General features: G+C 37.1%; 1 protein-coding gene and 2 long non-coding RNA genes across 3 annotated transcripts in view; 1 reads left to right on the plus strand and 2 right to left on the minus strand.

Moving 5' to 3' along the window:
* The window catches only part of LOC309841566, a 28746-nt gene extending 19392 nt beyond the window's left edge, over positions 1–9354 (minus strand). Inside the window, exon 1 of the long non-coding RNA XR_014299194.1 lies at positions 9242–9354. This is a non-coding gene — a long non-coding RNA (uncharacterized lncRNA). The remainder of the gene's footprint in view (positions 1–9241) is intronic.
* LOC309871580 (uncharacterized protein) overlaps positions 1–17007 on the plus strand; it is a gene marked incomplete at its 5' end in the record, with an annotated part of 709738 nt that overhangs the window by 545196 nt on the left and 147535 nt on the right. The window lies entirely within an intron of this gene.
* Positions 12507–17007, minus strand: part of LOC309871618 — a 110795-nt gene continuing 106294 nt past the window's right edge. The window contains exon 3 of the long non-coding RNA XR_014315381.1: positions 12507–12710. This is a non-coding gene — a long non-coding RNA (uncharacterized lncRNA). The remainder of the gene's footprint in view (positions 12711–17007) is intronic.

The raw sequence follows: 17007 nt of genomic DNA on the forward strand, positions 1-17007 counted from the left end.
CCTTTCTTTGAGAGAGAGAGAGAAAAAAGAGAGCGAGCAAGCATGAGCGGGGGAGAGAGGCGAGGGGCAGAGCGAGAGGGATAGAATCTCAGATCGATGCAGAGCCCAGCACAGGGCTCAGCCTCACAACCTGAGATCATGAACTGGGCCGAAATCAAGAGTTGGAGGCTTCCCTGTGTAGCTGTTGCTTTTCTATACAGCCAGGTTTTTTTTTAATATTTATTTCTGAAGAACTTTACCTAAACATCACTTTGATATAGTCAATAACAATTTTGTCACATTTATGTAATAGAAAAATAGAAGATTTTATTAATATTAAAGTATGTTTGGGAAGCAAATAGTTACACCTAACTCTAATACTGAACAGACTTTTTTGTCAAAAAAAAAAAAAGAGAGAGAGAGAGAGAGAGATGAAACATTATGGTTTCTACAGTATACCTTAGCCACAGGCTTTTCTATGATTAAGCTGTCTCTTCCATGCATTACTCACACAATTTATACCTGGATAGTTCTGTATGGCTCATCAAGAAATCTTTATGTGACACAGCATTGTGTAAGTAGGCTGTCTGATATATTATTCCTTGTTGTAAAAATGTTTATCTTTCCTGAATGTGCTGATGAGTATTTGATTCAAATGAATCATGTCTCTCTAGGATGATTTATCAATGTCAATGACACTTAGAGATCTCAGAGCAATTTATGTTGCTTCAAATAAAGTTAATATGGCAGCCCCACTGCAGGGATCCAGGGAAAGCATTCCTTCTTGTATGTTTAAGGTCACTTATTTTGCGACTAAAACCCTAACAAGTCAACTTCAAGAGCTTATTGCACTTTTGTGGACAAATTGGAGAAAGAATATGGAGCACCCACAAAAAATATTTCCCCAGTTCATGTGTTCCGTTTATGCAAAATTAGCGAGCAGAGCCAAGATAAGCCATGTAAGCCGGACCTCCTGCTTATCCTTTCCTCTTGAAGCATGAAATAGAAGTGTAATGTTTTATATTGACACTACAGAAGTTTAAATTTAAAGTACTATTTGTGGGGCGCCTGGGTGGCTCAGTGGGTTAAAGCCTCTGCTTTTGGCTCGGGTCATGATCCCAGGGTCCTGGGATCGAGCCCCTCGTCGGGCTCTCTGCTCCGCGGGGAGCCTGCTTCCTCCCCTCTCTCTGCCTGCCTCTCTGCCTACTTGTGATTTCTCTGTCAAATAAATAAATAAAATCTTTCTTAAAAATAAATAAATAAAGTACTATTTGTTGTGCAAATTAAAATATGTGATTTGAACTATGACATGTTTCTGAATTCATCAAAATCATCAGATACTATGATATCCTCTGATAATGCTCCCCTTTGATCAGATGAATCTCAAAACTTTGCTCTTGTGGGGCGCCTGGGTGGCTCAGTGGGTTAAAGCCTCTGCCTTCGGCTCAGGTCATGATCCCAGGGTCCTGGGATCGAGCCCCGCATCGGGCTCTCTGCTCAGCAGGGAGCCTGCTTCCTCCTCTCTCTCTCTGCCTGCCTCTCTGCCTACTTGTGATCTCTGTCTGTCAAATAAACAAATAAAATCTTAAAAAAAAAAAAAAAAACTTTGCTCTTGTACAGTAGCTGCAGGGGGAAAAAAAAAGGCAACTCTTCCAGCAGGTTGTGTCTGGCTGCCCACCCCACTGATGTGAGGGAGGAGATACGCAGGCAGTGAGTAAAGAAATTTCTCCTGGAAGGGCTGGGAAGTATTAAATGGTGCCAGTGCCAAGTACAACCTCACATAAGCAGAAATTGGAATTTGATGAGATTACACGGTGAGAAGACAGTGCTCATGTTGATTCCCTTCCTCCCCCCGCCCTCCGCGAAGTTGGTGTCACATGCAAACTTTCATGGAAGTATCTTGATAACCTCTTCAATTCTCATTGAAAAAGAAAGTGAGCTTATTGAATTCTTCCGAACAGTAGGAAATTTCTTAGTGTTCACTTTCCTAGGGCTGATGAAATGTGAACAATTGCTTTCACTCTCCCAAAGGATGAATACACTTGATTCCTTTTTCCTCTTTTCTTTCTTTTCTTATTTCTTCCTTTGTTCCTTCTTTGCTTCCTTTTTCTCTCTTTCATTCTCTGCTGTGTACTTCAAATTGGTAGTGTTTTAAACATTTTCAAAGTATTTCTTGATTAAGGAAAGCTGGCTCCATGCAGAAATCAAAATATATCAATTGCATTTATCTGTAGGCAAATACATAGAAGTCAGGTTTCTTTGACACTTAAAAGAAAAATCAAGGGATAAAACATTCAAATAGCATAAAGGGCTCCTGTGGCACTGTGTTGTTACAGCACATTAATACAGAAGTCTTCAGAGTCTTAATTTCCTTGAGCAGCCCCTGTGAAGATTCATGCCAGAGAATGGGAAAGAAGGTTGGCGGCCAGAGAAGTAGATGCCAAATGGCTCCTCACTGGCGGTGGCATCTGGATGGGAGGTTGGCCTGCCTCCGGGATTCTTGGCCAACAGCACTGTTGTCTATACAGACGGCTGTGTATCTGTTCAAGAGTCCAACAACTGTGTGTGTGTATTTTGGTAAGCTATTATTTCTGGGCCAAAGATTTCCATGGCATTTTTGCATCTGTTGGCACCGATTCTATATTCAGTGCATCCCCCATGCTCACCCGCTGCTACATTTTAGTTTTCTGATCAAAATCATTGCATACAAGTGGAAATGCATTAAGAGGAGAAAAATATGTTTCTGAAGATTTTTTTAAATCCCACAAAGCATATGTAAGTATGGCTTTGAAATTACTCTGAATGAACTATCTTCTTCCTATAAGCCATGAAAAATGGGAAAATCCCAACCTCAATGCAAAAATTTCCTTGATCCTTATAGGATTTAGATAACTATAGAACTATCAGAAATTACTTTAATTATCAGAAATACAATATACTGTTAAGAAATTTAGTAGTCCATCACCTTAACCACTTGGCCACCTCATCACCTTATTAAAAAAATTAAAGTCAAATTACTCTTTTGGTGTTTCCAGAGAAACAAAATTATTTTATAATTTTATAAACTGTAGTTACTGCAATATGATACCAACAACTACTGCACATCAAATCAAGTAGCTTGTGAAAGTCCTGCTTTATTGTGCAAGGCTATAGGCTCTCAACCTTTTAAGACTCCGTTATCCAGTATTGAGGGTACTACCACATTACGTAATTCAACCAACACCTATCAGATGGACCATATGTACAAAGTCTGGGGGATACAAAGCCAAATAAGATAACCACCCCCGCAAATTTTATAACCTTTTCCCTTTTTTGATGAAGAAAATTGGGAACAGACTTTTAAACAAGTTACAGAAACACCAGAAAAAAGAAATAAAAGCCAAGTGGCAGTCTGGATTACCATATGGCATATGCCAAGAGTGGGGCAATAAAAAAATAAACCCGTTTATGCATATTTTACAGAAACATTCCAGTTGAGTTTAGCAGTTTAAAGCTGGAAGAGTTTGTGAAAGTCCTATAATCTAACATCCTTCTATTTTTGATGAGGAAACTGATGGCCAGAGAGAAGTAATTTGATCATGGTCACACAGTAATTAGTGTGAGTAGACAGATCTTGTTCTCAGTGCTACTCCTAGCAATTTTAGAGTTGTGACATATTTAAAATGAAATTTACAGGGAAATCCTTTAAAATGGCATGGCATAATTTTGTAAGATAATAATAAACAGTGAACCCAGATTAGGGAATTGCTCTGTGATGAAAATGAGAGGTGGAATGAAGTTACTGCCACTCTGGGCAATTCTCTTTGGCTAGAGTGGGAGGCAGGACTCTCAGAAAGATCACCCCAAATCAGCCTGTGGATGTTGGGGTTGATTGCAAAAAGGGCATCTACCACAACTTTTCTCTCTCTGTGGCCTGTAGGCACCTCTGTGGAGAAAGCAGGTATCTATCACAATGTTACCTCCATACTCTAAGTGATCATAGTGTCATAAAAAATGACCCCCAATCAGACCCACCACTTAAATGTTACCATCACTAATTTGTGACCCTCTGGAAGAGATTGAGGGCTCTATAGTCTGAAGTAGGGTGTTATAAGTGTATAAATCATCATATTAAGTTGAAGTTGTCACATAAAATATGGTGTTGTCTATATTGGGGCACTATATTGTATCTCTCTCCAACTTGATAGTGAGCAAAATAATACTCTTTTCTGAGTTAAACTAGGTAATTAACATGCAATCGATTAGAGCCATGTTGAACTTGATAATCACCACACAAAATCAATTAAAAGGGGCTGAAGGATGCCCAGACCAGAAGGACTTCTCCATAACCTAAAAGAATGAGCAGATCTGAAGGAAAAATGTGTCAATTAGAAAGGAGGTCAGACAACTACAAAAACAGAAAACAAACAAATAATCAAAGAGGGGTATATAGGCAGTGTCCATCCCATAATCATCCTAGACAAGGGTGCCCTGGTCCAAGGACCCGCTATTAATCATAATTTTTTTTATTTTTTCTGTTTCCTGTCATTTTGACATCTGGGGCCTTGGTGACCCTACCCAGGGCCAGCTAATTCTTAGAGAGCAAAAAACTCAAGGAGACTACACTTTCATATGTAATGCAACCTAATCAATGCCCATACCCCTAACTCTGTCTTATACTTAGCTTTTATGGGCCACTGTCCCTCTGCCCTAATCACTCCAGAGCTAGGTGCCAGACAGGAGAGAGCCCCTCAATCCCAGAGGCTGCTGAAGTTATTAAAACAAACCAATCCTAAACCTGCTATCTTGCCTCTTCCATTCCTTCCCTGGACAACCACAATAAAGTCTCTTGCCTATGTTTTTCCCTTACTTCCTCTGCCTCCTGACCAACCTGATACCTCCTTCTGTACCTGCCCCCACATGGCTTACTGTGCCTTCTATTTCTAGGGATCTGTGAATATAAAAAATCTTCCTCTGTAACAGTTACTTCCATGTTTGTGTGTCTTACCATATCTGATTAAAACAAATCCCAGGTACATTTTATTTTTTTATTTTTTTTTTAAGATTTTATTTATTTATTTGACAGAGAGAGACCACAAGCAGACAAAGAGGCAGGCAGAGAGAGAGAGAGGAGGAAGCAGGCTCCCCGCCAAGCAGAGTGCTTGATGCGAGACTAGATCCCAGGACCCCGAGATCATGACCTGAGCCGAAAGCAGAGGCTTAACCCACTGAGCCACCCAGGTGCCCCCAGAGGTACATTTTAAAACCACCACTCTGGTGCCAGCAGCAGTGAGCCAGCAAATCTATTAGCCTCTATTTGAGTGGTCTAAACACACAACTATCTCCTGCTGTTTCCTATCCTTTCTTGTCCTTCTGCTCTAATTCCGCATCTCAGATAGCATGTCTATAGGAGCAGAAGATTCTGGGGTGGTCCCTATCATATTACTCATTAATAATTTAATAAATTAGGGGCATCTGGGTAGTTCAGTGTGTAAAGCCTCTGCCTTTGGCTCAGGTCATGATCTCAGGGTCCTGAGATCGATCCCCACATCGGGCTCTCTGCTCAGCAGGGAGTCTGCTTCCCTCTCTCTCTCTCTCTCTGCCTGCTTCTCTGCCTACTTGTGATCTCTGTCAAATAAATAAATAAAATCTTTTAAAAAATAATTTAATAAATTAGATTTCTAAGTTTCTACATCAATCTTGTGAGCTTAGTTAATAATATGAATCCATTCTTGAAAGATCTGCTCTTAGTCAGACTGACATCAGTCTTGTGAGCCTGTATAGTGAGGATCATGGCCTACAGCTTTGCTTTTTAAGGTATGTTCCTCAAACTAGCAGTCTCAGCATAATCAGGTAGTCTATTAGAAATGCTGAATCAGGAATATCTGGGTGGCTCAGTCAATTAAGCGTCTGCCTTCAGCTCAGGTCATGATCCCAGAGTCCTGGGATCAAGTCCTGCCTTGGGCTCCTTGCCCAGTGGAGCCCCTCTTTCTCCCTCTGCCTGCCACTCCCTCTGTTTGTACTCTTTCTCTCTCTCTGACAAATAAATAAAATCTTAAAAAAAAAAAATGCTGAATCAAATCTTAGGTATTGTAGACCTGCTGTATCACATCTATATTTTAACAAGATCCCACATTTGTATGCAAATTAAACTTTGAGAAACACTACTCTAGAAGAGCGACAAGCAAACTTTTTCTGGATAGGACAAATAGCAAATATTTCAATTTTGGGAAATGTACTGTCTTTGTTGAAAGTACCAAACTCTGCCATTTTCATAAAAACGTAGCCATAGACAATATGAAAACAAATAAGGATGGCTGTGTTCAAAAAACTTTATCTATGGACACTGAAATTTGCATTTCATATAATTTTCATGTCACGAAATATTTTTTAATGATTTTCAATCACTTAAGAACATAAAAACCATCCCTAGCTTGCAAGGCCTTACAAAAATAAGTGGCAAGCCAGATTTTCCCACTGGCCATAGTTTTCCGACCCTTGTCATGGGCTATGGAAAATTCAGTAGGATCAATTTGTTCTGTGAAGTGAGGTATTCCCTGTTGACCCACTCCAAAGTCCTCTGTGCCAAGTGAGACTTTTCATCTTCAAATGTCCAGAGATAGATTACTTTTTCATTTTGAGCAAGCTTGATGAAATACCATTCAGGTTTTTTTTAATATCTTATTTATTTATTTATTTATCAGAGAGAGAGAGGGAGCAAAGCAGGGGGAGCGGCAGGCAGAGCAGGCAGAGGGAGAAGCAGCCTCCTCCCTGAGAAAGGAGCCCGACACGGGACTCAATCCCAAGACCCTGGGATCGTGATCCGAGCTGAAGGCAGACCCTTAACTGACTGAGCCACCTAGACGTCACCATTCCATTTTCTTAATAATTAAAATTTTAAATTAAGACTTTATAGAAACACAGGAATTCTAGAACATGAGTGTAGAATTTAACAGAGAGTGAGCTACCTCCTAATGAACTGTTTCATAATCTGGAATACCAGTATTTTACTCAAACAGGCAATTTTCAGTTTATTTTATGTGGTTACCTGGGTCATCTGACCATGAAAAGCAACAAGGAAGTGATAAACCAGTGAGTGAATCCTCCTAAACCATGCAATCATATGCAACAAGAATGATCGAAGCACCCAAAATGCAGTCAGAAGGAGGCATAGAGTGGCTATTACTTGATTTTTAAGCCATGTTTCTACGTGCCAAATGGCAGGAATATTCTAGTCTCTTGATTTTCTGTCACCAATTGTGCAGCAGGGTATTGACTTGGAAGCAGGCCACAATCACCCGTTAGCCCTGCCACTGTCTAGTTCATCCATCAGCCAGAGAAGTGGTCTGGCCACCTTCAATGGTTTGTTGTTATTTTCCCCCCAATGAGATAAGGCAATTGACCCTGCAATTCTAATTAGTGATATGAAGTGAGTTGGTGAATTCAGGATATCATCCTTACTGTTTGAATTATTAGATATTTTTCTCTCTGATTGATTTAAGAAAAAAGTGTTTCGATCATGATTCTTACAGTAGTAACCTCAGATAACTCTAAAGCTCCTACATGTGATTCACTTCAATTTCCAGACATCCATTTCACAATTCCTAATTCTATAATCTGAAAGAAATTTTACTTTGTGCATTAAATCTTACTACATAAATTTTTAATTTTGTGTATTTATCTCCAGTTCTAAAACCTGGATATATATCAGAATCACCTGGGGAATTTTTAAACATGCCAGTGCCCATGGGGCTCCCCAAGACCAATAAAATGAGAATCTGATGGTGAGTCCTGATATCTTTATTTAAAAAATAAAAATTCTCCATTGGGGAGGGTATGTGCTTTGGTGAGTGCTGTGAAGTGTGTAAACCTGGTGATTCACAGACCTGTACCCCTGGGGATAAAAATATATGTTTATAAAAAATAAAAAATTAAACATGCAAAAAATAAATAAATAAATAAATAAATAAAAATTCTCCCAGATTACTCCAGGATGTGGCGCTTGAAGGCAATTGCTTTGGTGATGATCAGACTGCTTTGGTGGTGATCTACTTTACTATTAAACTTTGCTATTTTTTTCTGAAAGTTCTATAAGAAACACTTTTAAAATTTAAAAGTGAATTAGGTACACTATTAAAAGAAAAAAAAATCATTCTGACTCTTCATGAAAACTACTTCCTGAATGTTCTTAGGATAGGTGTAGATACAACTAAAGCTATAAGCCTCCTTTATTTACATTTCTTTTTATCTAAATAAATTAGCTTTAGATATTGATTAAGTGTGATCTAGTAGGTATCTACTCCCTAATGTCCCAGAAATATGGCAGTATTTTTTAAGGATTTTATTTATTTATTTGAGAGAGAGAGAGAGCATGAGCAGTGTGGCAGGGCGGGGGGTGGGGAGAGTGAGAGAAAGCAGACTTCCCGTAGGAAGCCTGACCCTGGGCTCCATCCCAGGACCCAGAGACTATGACCTGAGCCAAAGGCAGACGCTAAACCAACTGAGCCACCCAGGTGCCCTGAAATATGGTACTTTTATTACTTCTCAATACTGTTTCAAAAACTTTAATTGCACCATACTGCCTTTCTGTGTCTTTCATCATTTTCATTCTCTGTTAGATTATTAATATCAAAATAAATATATACTAAATCATCAAAGTGCACTTGCTTTGATGTTATTTTCATTTTTGTTTTCTGTGCTTACTTTTTACTATTTCAATTCTACCAGAATATGAGAGTGTGCTAAGTAAACATTACACAGATCTGTCTCTACCATCACCCCAGAAGTTTCTGAAGACATTCTTAGGGAAATTTGGAGGGAAACAACTGCCTTCTAGCATCTGCCCCCCCTCCCATCAATACCCAGTTTTGTGCTGCTGAAAAACAGCTAAATAACTCAGAGTAACACCTTGGGGTATCTGCTACCAGAGGACATCTCTCATCTTTTCTGTTTTCAGTCGGGGATAAGTGAGCATTAAATTTTGTTTTGTTCATTTTAGAGTATGCAAAGGAAAAAAGGTAATTAGTCATTCTTAAAACATTTTGCAATGGGAAACAGAAACTGAAGATGTCTACTCAAATTTCAAGCAGTTGTGTTAATAATAATTCATTTGTTAATTATTGAGCGCTTTGTATTCTGGGCACTGTGCTAGGGTACTTAGGTACACACAAGGACTTATTACACACCAGTTATCTCATTTAAGCCCCACAGTAACACTATACCAGAGGTTGGAAATGCTCCCGTTTAATGTTGGGAAACTGAAAAATTAGGTGAAGTAACTTACCCAAATTCACACAGATAAGCAACAGGGTCAAAGTTTGAAAAGTAGATCTTTAGGATTCCAAAACAATCCTAACCATTCTCTACGCAAGCCAAAACTTCAGTGAAGTCAAATGGGTTCCTAAAGGACAGAAAGAGAGAAGGAGAAAGAGAGAGAGGGAATGAGTTTTTCCTATCATTCACATTTTGCTTGTCTATGCACATAATTTGACTCTTGGTTAATAATCAGTCAGCTCAAAGAGGTTTCACCATCTGACCAATCTGTTTGTAACTGGTCAATTTAGGAAAAGAAATCAAACTGGCAGCAGTTTTGAATTTGCCTTAGAAGATGGTCTCATCAGTCTGGAATTGAGACACATGGCTGGGAGCATTCACAGTGCCAATGTTTTTAGGGGAAATACTCAGCTCTGGAAAAAAAGTCAATTAATTTTTTTTTACACAAGTAACCTCACACACCCTAAGTGTATGTCTGTGTTTTTTTAGCTATGAACATTATTTAACAGTGATTGTACATACTTGTAAATGGATAGAATGAATAGATGTGTATATGTACACACACAGAGATTACTAGCAGGTGAGCATAAATTAACGCAACTGTGAATCCTGTCATTTTTTAGTCTTTTCTTCCACACCTGGTAGATTTAAACCCTACAGGTCATTTTGTCAAAATACAATTTTAATTCTGAAATAAAATAACAGAACAGAAGCAATCTATTATACCTCACTGCCAATGTTGCCAGATAACTACAAAAAAATAGAGTGTCTCAGACAGAAATATCAATAACTTTAATGTGTGCGATTTGTTAACAGGGAAGAAAACAAGCAAACTTGCTCTCCGCTGACTGTCACTAATATTTATTCGTCCAGTGACTGTTAATCAAACCAAGTTTACAGTCCCGTACAGCACCTGTCACAGGTGCTGATCATTAATCAGCTATTACGGCAGTTTATTCTGCTGCTGACAACTCGCAATTTTCCACTGATTCAGCTAGTTTGTCAGGTGGGAATTATGGCATAGCGCATGTGACAAAACACATCACCCTTTTTTTTTTTTTTTTTGCATTTTCAGGCTTCTCTCTCCTGCTTTCTCCCCCTTTTTAGACAAACAATATCTGGGAACTCAGAAGTAATAAGGCGGAATGCATAATTAATTACCCAGCTTGCTCTAATTAGGGATGAATAAGTTGTGTCCCTCTCATCATCACAAATGTGGTGATGGGTAATACCAGTTTATGCTGTATTAACTGCAAATATGCAATCCTTCTGAGAGCACTTTTGTTGATGAATTTGATGAATGTGACAATAATTAGCAGAGACAGATGAGAGCTAAATTACTACTGACAATGTAATGCTATCCTGCTCGAGGGCCTGGGAACGTGGCAGGATAACATGGCAGGGACCTGGGCCTCGTTTCTAATTAATAGTCTTTTTTTTTCTTTTTCCTTTTTCCTTTTTTTTTTTTTTTTTTTTTTTTTTTGCCAGTGGGGGGAAAAAAGGAGTAACGGTAATTGTTTTCGTAAAAGGCTGCAGGGAGTTATCAGGGTAATAAAGTTAATTAGCAGAACAAACATCCTTTCACTGCCTTACCAGTCTGAGGAAAAGAGGGTAATTCAAACTGCAGAAAGATATGACGAGATGGGATGATAAGAAAAGAAATGTTACACAGGAGGCCAACAGAGAAGAATGATTTTCTCCCTTCATTTCTCTAGCTTGATGCATGGGAAAAAATTAGACAGCCCCTTTTTTCAGTTCACAAAGTTGCTCATGTAAAGAACTTCATTGTTATGATTTTGAGTTTGGGATATAAAGTTAGCTTAGATCAATTCCACTGTTTACTACTTTCTTTCCCAGGTAGTGATGGGTTTGGTCACTTTCATCTTTATTCAAGTGACAGTTTCTTAATGTCTCAAGCATAGAAGTAAGATCAAGCACATGCCAAATAGACCACTTGGCTACATTTTGCCTACAGAAATCAATCTGATTCATTATCTGAATCTTTTGGGGAAAGTAAGACATTGTTAAGTGATTTCCACAAGTAGTAGTATTCTTTTGTGTAAGCTAAAAAATTAAAGTGAGATTTAAGAAATATACATGTGATTTTATTCTATTTTTGTAGTCTCAAAAAAAAAATCACTCTTATTGAAATATGGAAACAATGTCTTTCATTTCCCCTGCAGCTTTTTACATATACAAGTAACCAGTCAAAAAAGGTGAACAGTATAATGAATCTCAGTTTTACATTAGAGTTTTGTTCAATTCAGTTTCATTCAAATCACATTGCTTGACCTAAGTAGATACAACATAAAAGGAAAATATCCAAACATCTGAAGCTTTTGTAAGTTCATTTCCTCCCTTTAAGGATCATTAGTGATAGGCCTCTTTTAAACATCAAATGCTTGAAACATTTGTTTAAAATTCAGTAAAGTCAGAAAGTTTCTATGGATTTTTATTCTTTTTAGGAACACTTTCAAAAAATTTATTTTACGTTTTTAAAAATCATTAGCTATCTCACAAGTTCTACATATTTTCCATGCATATAAATGTGCACACACTGGCTTGTTAGAGCTAAATGAAACACCCTACCAATAATGCCTGTTTGAGTCTAAAAACACAAGGAGTTTTAAGCAGGAACCCTACTTCACGTTTGAAAGCGTAGTACCAGGTGACTTTCCAGCATTAGAATTCTATATGGAGAAACTTCCACCTACCATAATAGGATTATGGTAGGGAAACACCTACCATAATGGCCTTAACCTCTAATATCTACATTTTTAATGTATCTTTGAGGACAAGACAAGAGCATTATAACTTTGAGCTAAGAATCAGAAAACCTGAGTTCTTTGCCAGCTCTGTCACTAACATCTATATGATCATGAGCATTTCTCTGTTGTGCCTCTGATCCTCAGTTTGCTGTCTATGAACTTGGGTGCGTTCCCTACCTACCTCATAGTGTAGTTGTTGACACTAAAGAAGTCATTTTTAGACTTTGGAAACTATGAAAGTGTCAATGAATATAGTGTTAATACGATTTTAGTCTAGAAAAAAATCATGAGAAATAATCTTGAGCTAATCCATCTCCTTTTAATAGCCCCCTCATGTATCATTAGTCAAAAACCAAAGCTAAAAGATTTGACAAGAAGTTTTTATAATAAGAGAAACTGAAATCTAGACTTACATTGTGATTTTGCTGCCAAATTAATCAGAAAAATTATCATTATAAAAATATTCCCAAATTTATCTGGTCGAAGCTACTTACCTTTTCAAGTTTTTCTTAGTCTCTTGTTAGAAAAGCCTATTAAAGTCAAAATTAGAAGATGGGGCATCTGGGTGGCTCAGTAGGTTAAGCCGCTGCCTTCAACTCGGGTCGTGATCTCAGGGTCCTGGGATCGAGTGCCGCATCGGCTCTCTGCTCAGGAGAGAACTTGCTTCCCTCTCTCTCTCTGCCTGCCTCTCTGTCTACTTGTGATCTCTCTCTGTTGAATAAATAAATAAAATCTTTTTAAAAAAAGTCAAAATTAGAAGAAAACTAAACTAATCATTAGTTAATATGGTAGAATTTCTTACAGTTGTCAAGTAAACTTCCATTTGAAAATACCCAAGTTCCTCACAGACAGAAAGGAACACACACACATACACACACACACACACACACACACACAGATTTAGATTGTTATATTTTTGCCTTGAATCTTCAGGAACATTTTTTGTTTTTTCTTTGAGTTTTTTTGTTTGTTTGTTTGTTTGTTTGCTTTTGAGTATTTTTTCTTACTTTGTTCAGTTTTAAAGGTTTTTTTTTTTTTTAAAGATTTTACTTATTTGAGAGAGACAGTGTATGGGCATACCGGTAGGAGCAGGAGTTAGGGGGGTGCAGAGAGGCAGAGGGAGAAGACTCCTCACTGAGCAGGGAGATCCACATGATCCCAGAACCCTGAAATCATGACCTGAGCCAAAGACAGACGCTTAACAGACTGAGTCACCCAGGCACCCCAGCATTTTAAAGTTTTTTCCATATAATCAAACCATAGATGAAAACTCCAGAGGTGAAAAAAGCACTGGATGCTATTTTCAATGACTTATAACAACTCTTATTTAGCTGCTATGTGAAGTAAGAAATTATAATAAAATGTCACTTAGAGAAAGAGGGATTGAGAAATTATGAAAGAAGTAACACTCAAATCCAAATGTGAAGTAGTTTTTTTCCTAGAAATGTGTTGGAAGTCTTATTGTGAGAGAGAGACTAACAGGAAGAATGCTTGTTTGCCTCCTTTGAGACCCTCACTGGATTTATTGAATATTCTGGTCTTTTCCTCTCTAGCCACTACCTCCTTCATTAGACCACAAGGTATGTCCTTTTGGAAAAGTAATGGAATCCAGTCAACTTAACTTCATTGATCTGCAAGGACTGTTGAAAATTTAAAAATTTGTTATGGGATTCTGACATGCCAGGAGCCACTAGAAAAAGAATTTTGATATTCAGAACCTCATCAAGAGGTTCCCCTCATCTTTGGATAGAGACCAAAATGATACTTTCAAGTAAGTAATAATTTCCAATTTTAGCCTATTGGTTGAGCTAAAAATGCTTAGGGAGAAAATTGTTGAAATTAGTTTCACCAATAGATATTATAGACACTGGATGCATGTACTGTTAGTATTATTATGAATATTCAGGAAATTTAATTCTTTGTTTTCTTTTTTATTCTGAATTCCTGGCCATTGTTTTAGAGACTGTTTTGACAAATTCTCAGTTCTTGAGGACTGTGGGGCCTTTTTGCTTCTTATATGAACGAAGAAGAGTGCTAGGTGGTTAAATAATTACAAAGGACTAAAAATAAACCATAGTTTATTTTTTTTTCAGATTTTGAATTACAAAATTATTTAAATGTTGTCTCTAATCGAAGAGCTACATTACTGTATAATGACATTACAATACTGCTTAATGACATTAAAAAACTGCATGCAAAAAAATATTTGTACACAAGGTGGTGATGTTAGCAACCAACTACAGTACTTTTATTCCACAATAAATAACAACAGATTATCTTCCGTGAGTGATCTCCAAAGGGTCTGTTCAGGTATTCATGTAATGATAGTATATGAGGGCACAGAGCACATAGAAAACCTGTCATCTCATGTCATTTAAGTAACAGGGAAAGAAAAGAAAAAGGAAAAATCACGAAAAAGAGAGTAACTTCCAAAAAACAAAATTACATTTACATGTAGTAAAGATTCAATTATCCAGCTTTTAGTACCTTTTAATAAATTTCTGTTGGCATCTTTTTGGATATTTAAGCCCAAAGATTAAATCCTAAATGTAAAATTGTTTCTGTAGCTCTAATAAACTATTCTCACTTCCCGGGAAGATTTCTTCAGAACGCCTGAACCCCACAAGCTCCCCATGCCTTTACTGTTTTCCTTATCCCAATTCTGATGATGGAGTTGATCCATTAAGGGCAATGCCTTTCCCTCTATTCGTGTCTCTTGTGTATAAATTCAAGCTTTTAGATTTATGTTAGCATCATTCAGAAAAATTAAAAGGTGAAGCTGGTAATAATAAATCACAAACCTTATTTCTCATGAAATGTTGGACTTATCATCAATACTAAAATATAAATCAACTAATATGTGCTGACAATTAATCTAGTTCATATTATTTGCATATTAGTACATTAATAATGACCTCAAAGACCTAGGTAATTAATTTTATTATTTAGTTCCCCCAAATCCACCTATTTATTATAGTTAAAAATAGTTATTCTCAAGTACTTTTTTAAAAAAGGTAAATGATGACATCAGCAGGAATACAGAACTTGTTGGTTACAAGGTGGAACACTTGTGTGCCGTGAATCCGAAAGGTAGGCAGATGTGTTTTCAATTTTGAGATTTTTCTCCCAAGATGAAAAGAGCAGCAATTGTTATTTGCAAGCTAGAAAGCAAAAATATCTGTTCTTGAATTATCTGAGGATGAGTCAGAAACTTAAGCCCAAAGAGAAGTAATAAATAATGACAACAGATGTTTGTAAACCTGTGCTCCCCTGTTCAGTGTTTCTACGTGTTGTTTTGCCTTGATGTGCTGTCAGCCGCCTCTCACCTGGGAGTAGTGATATCTTATCAAAGCCCAAACAGTTCCTCTTCACAACAGACAGATAATAGTGCCTTTCAATTTATCATACTGGAAGTCTAAAAGAACCATGGGAACGATTGGTCAGGTGACAGCTTGATGGACAGTTTGACAGCCCTTAAAGCATCATGGGAAATGGTTGTCACCTGATTTTTCAGAGCGACCAGGGAGATAACCTTCAGAATGACGAGGAAAACAAAAATCTGAATATTTGTATAAGATCCAGTGGCAGCATCAGTGTTCACTTAAGTGATAATAGGTATGAATTTAGATTACTCAAAATGTTATTATCAAACCTGAGAGCTCTCTCTAAGTCCAGAAGTGCCCTTCATCTCTTTAGATGCCTTTTACATTTTTATTCAAATGTCATTTGAAAAACATATACATAATATAGGGCTTTTGATTTTAAAGAAACACAATAAAAGATATTATTTAAGCATAGGCTAAATATATTAGCTGACCATTAATATTCCCCAGCTTTGAAAAATACTTTTCTTTGGACAAATCCTTGTACACCTTTTCCTAAATATAGTTTGAACATTGTAGTTCTAATTAGAAAGGCTGTTGTAAAGAATCAAATGTGTCAAATTTTACACTCTGGGCTAACTGGGCCTCATGAAGATCAGTGGAGCCTTGCTGTGAGGAAGAAAATAAGAGAAATCAATTTGAATATGTTTGGCACAAAAATGTTTCCATTTGTATTTCTTCATTTATATACCAACAAACAGGAATTGATGACTTACTACACATAAGGGCCTCCCTGGGTGTATAAAGATGAGAAAGATAAAACTCCAGCTTCAACTTGCCTACAGTTTGAGAATGAGAATCGTTTTAAATTAATAGTAGACAGCAAAAGAGACCAAGAGATTCATCAAAATCCACTGCCTTCCGGTGGTTGAGGCTCACACACAGTCATGTACAAAGTTGTCTCTTGCATGTGTTCTCTTGTGCATTGTATGTGCAGTTTGCAATAATTTTATGGCTTAACCTGAAGAAATTCGGCCTGAAAATTGAGATTCCAAAGAAAAAAACAAGCACTTTTTGTTTATATATTTATTAAATGTCTCCCAAGTTCAAAGAATTATTCTAGAAATAGTAGGGAGATAAATGAGATTTGAGCTGTGATTCCTGTCACTGAGGAGAACTCTAGACATCCCAAATCTCAGTCCCTTAGATGTTTCATCTATTTTTTTTCCAGAACAGATATTCAAAATCTTTTATTTTAAAATAATATCTAGTGTACAGAAAAGTTATAAGAATAGTGCAAAGAACTCCTTTATATTCATTATCTAGAACTCACCGATTTTTAGGATTTTGCCGCATTTGTTTTTATCCCTCGTATTCTCTCTCCTGCTCTCTCCCGTTCCCTCTACCCATCCTCCCTTCTTCCTCCCTCCCTTTCTTATTTAGCTATCTATCTAATATTATATTTTTAAGTTTTTCAAAAATTTTTATGGAGGGAAATGAGATTAGATTTATGTTTGATTCCTTTTAATACTCCTTCCTAAAATCTGGCAACTACCTTGTATATGCTTGATAAATATATATGTGGAGGAGCGAACAAATGACAAAAAATAACAACCTAAAGCTAGTCTTTGATCTTTTAGATGATGTTTATACATAAATTTAAAAGGCACTATATTATTTGTCTA

Source organism: Mustela nivalis (assembly GCF_964662115.1).
Source record: "Mustela nivalis genome assembly, chromosome: 1".
Classification (NCBI taxonomy): Eukaryota; Metazoa; Chordata; class Mammalia; order Carnivora; family Mustelidae; genus Mustela; species Mustela nivalis.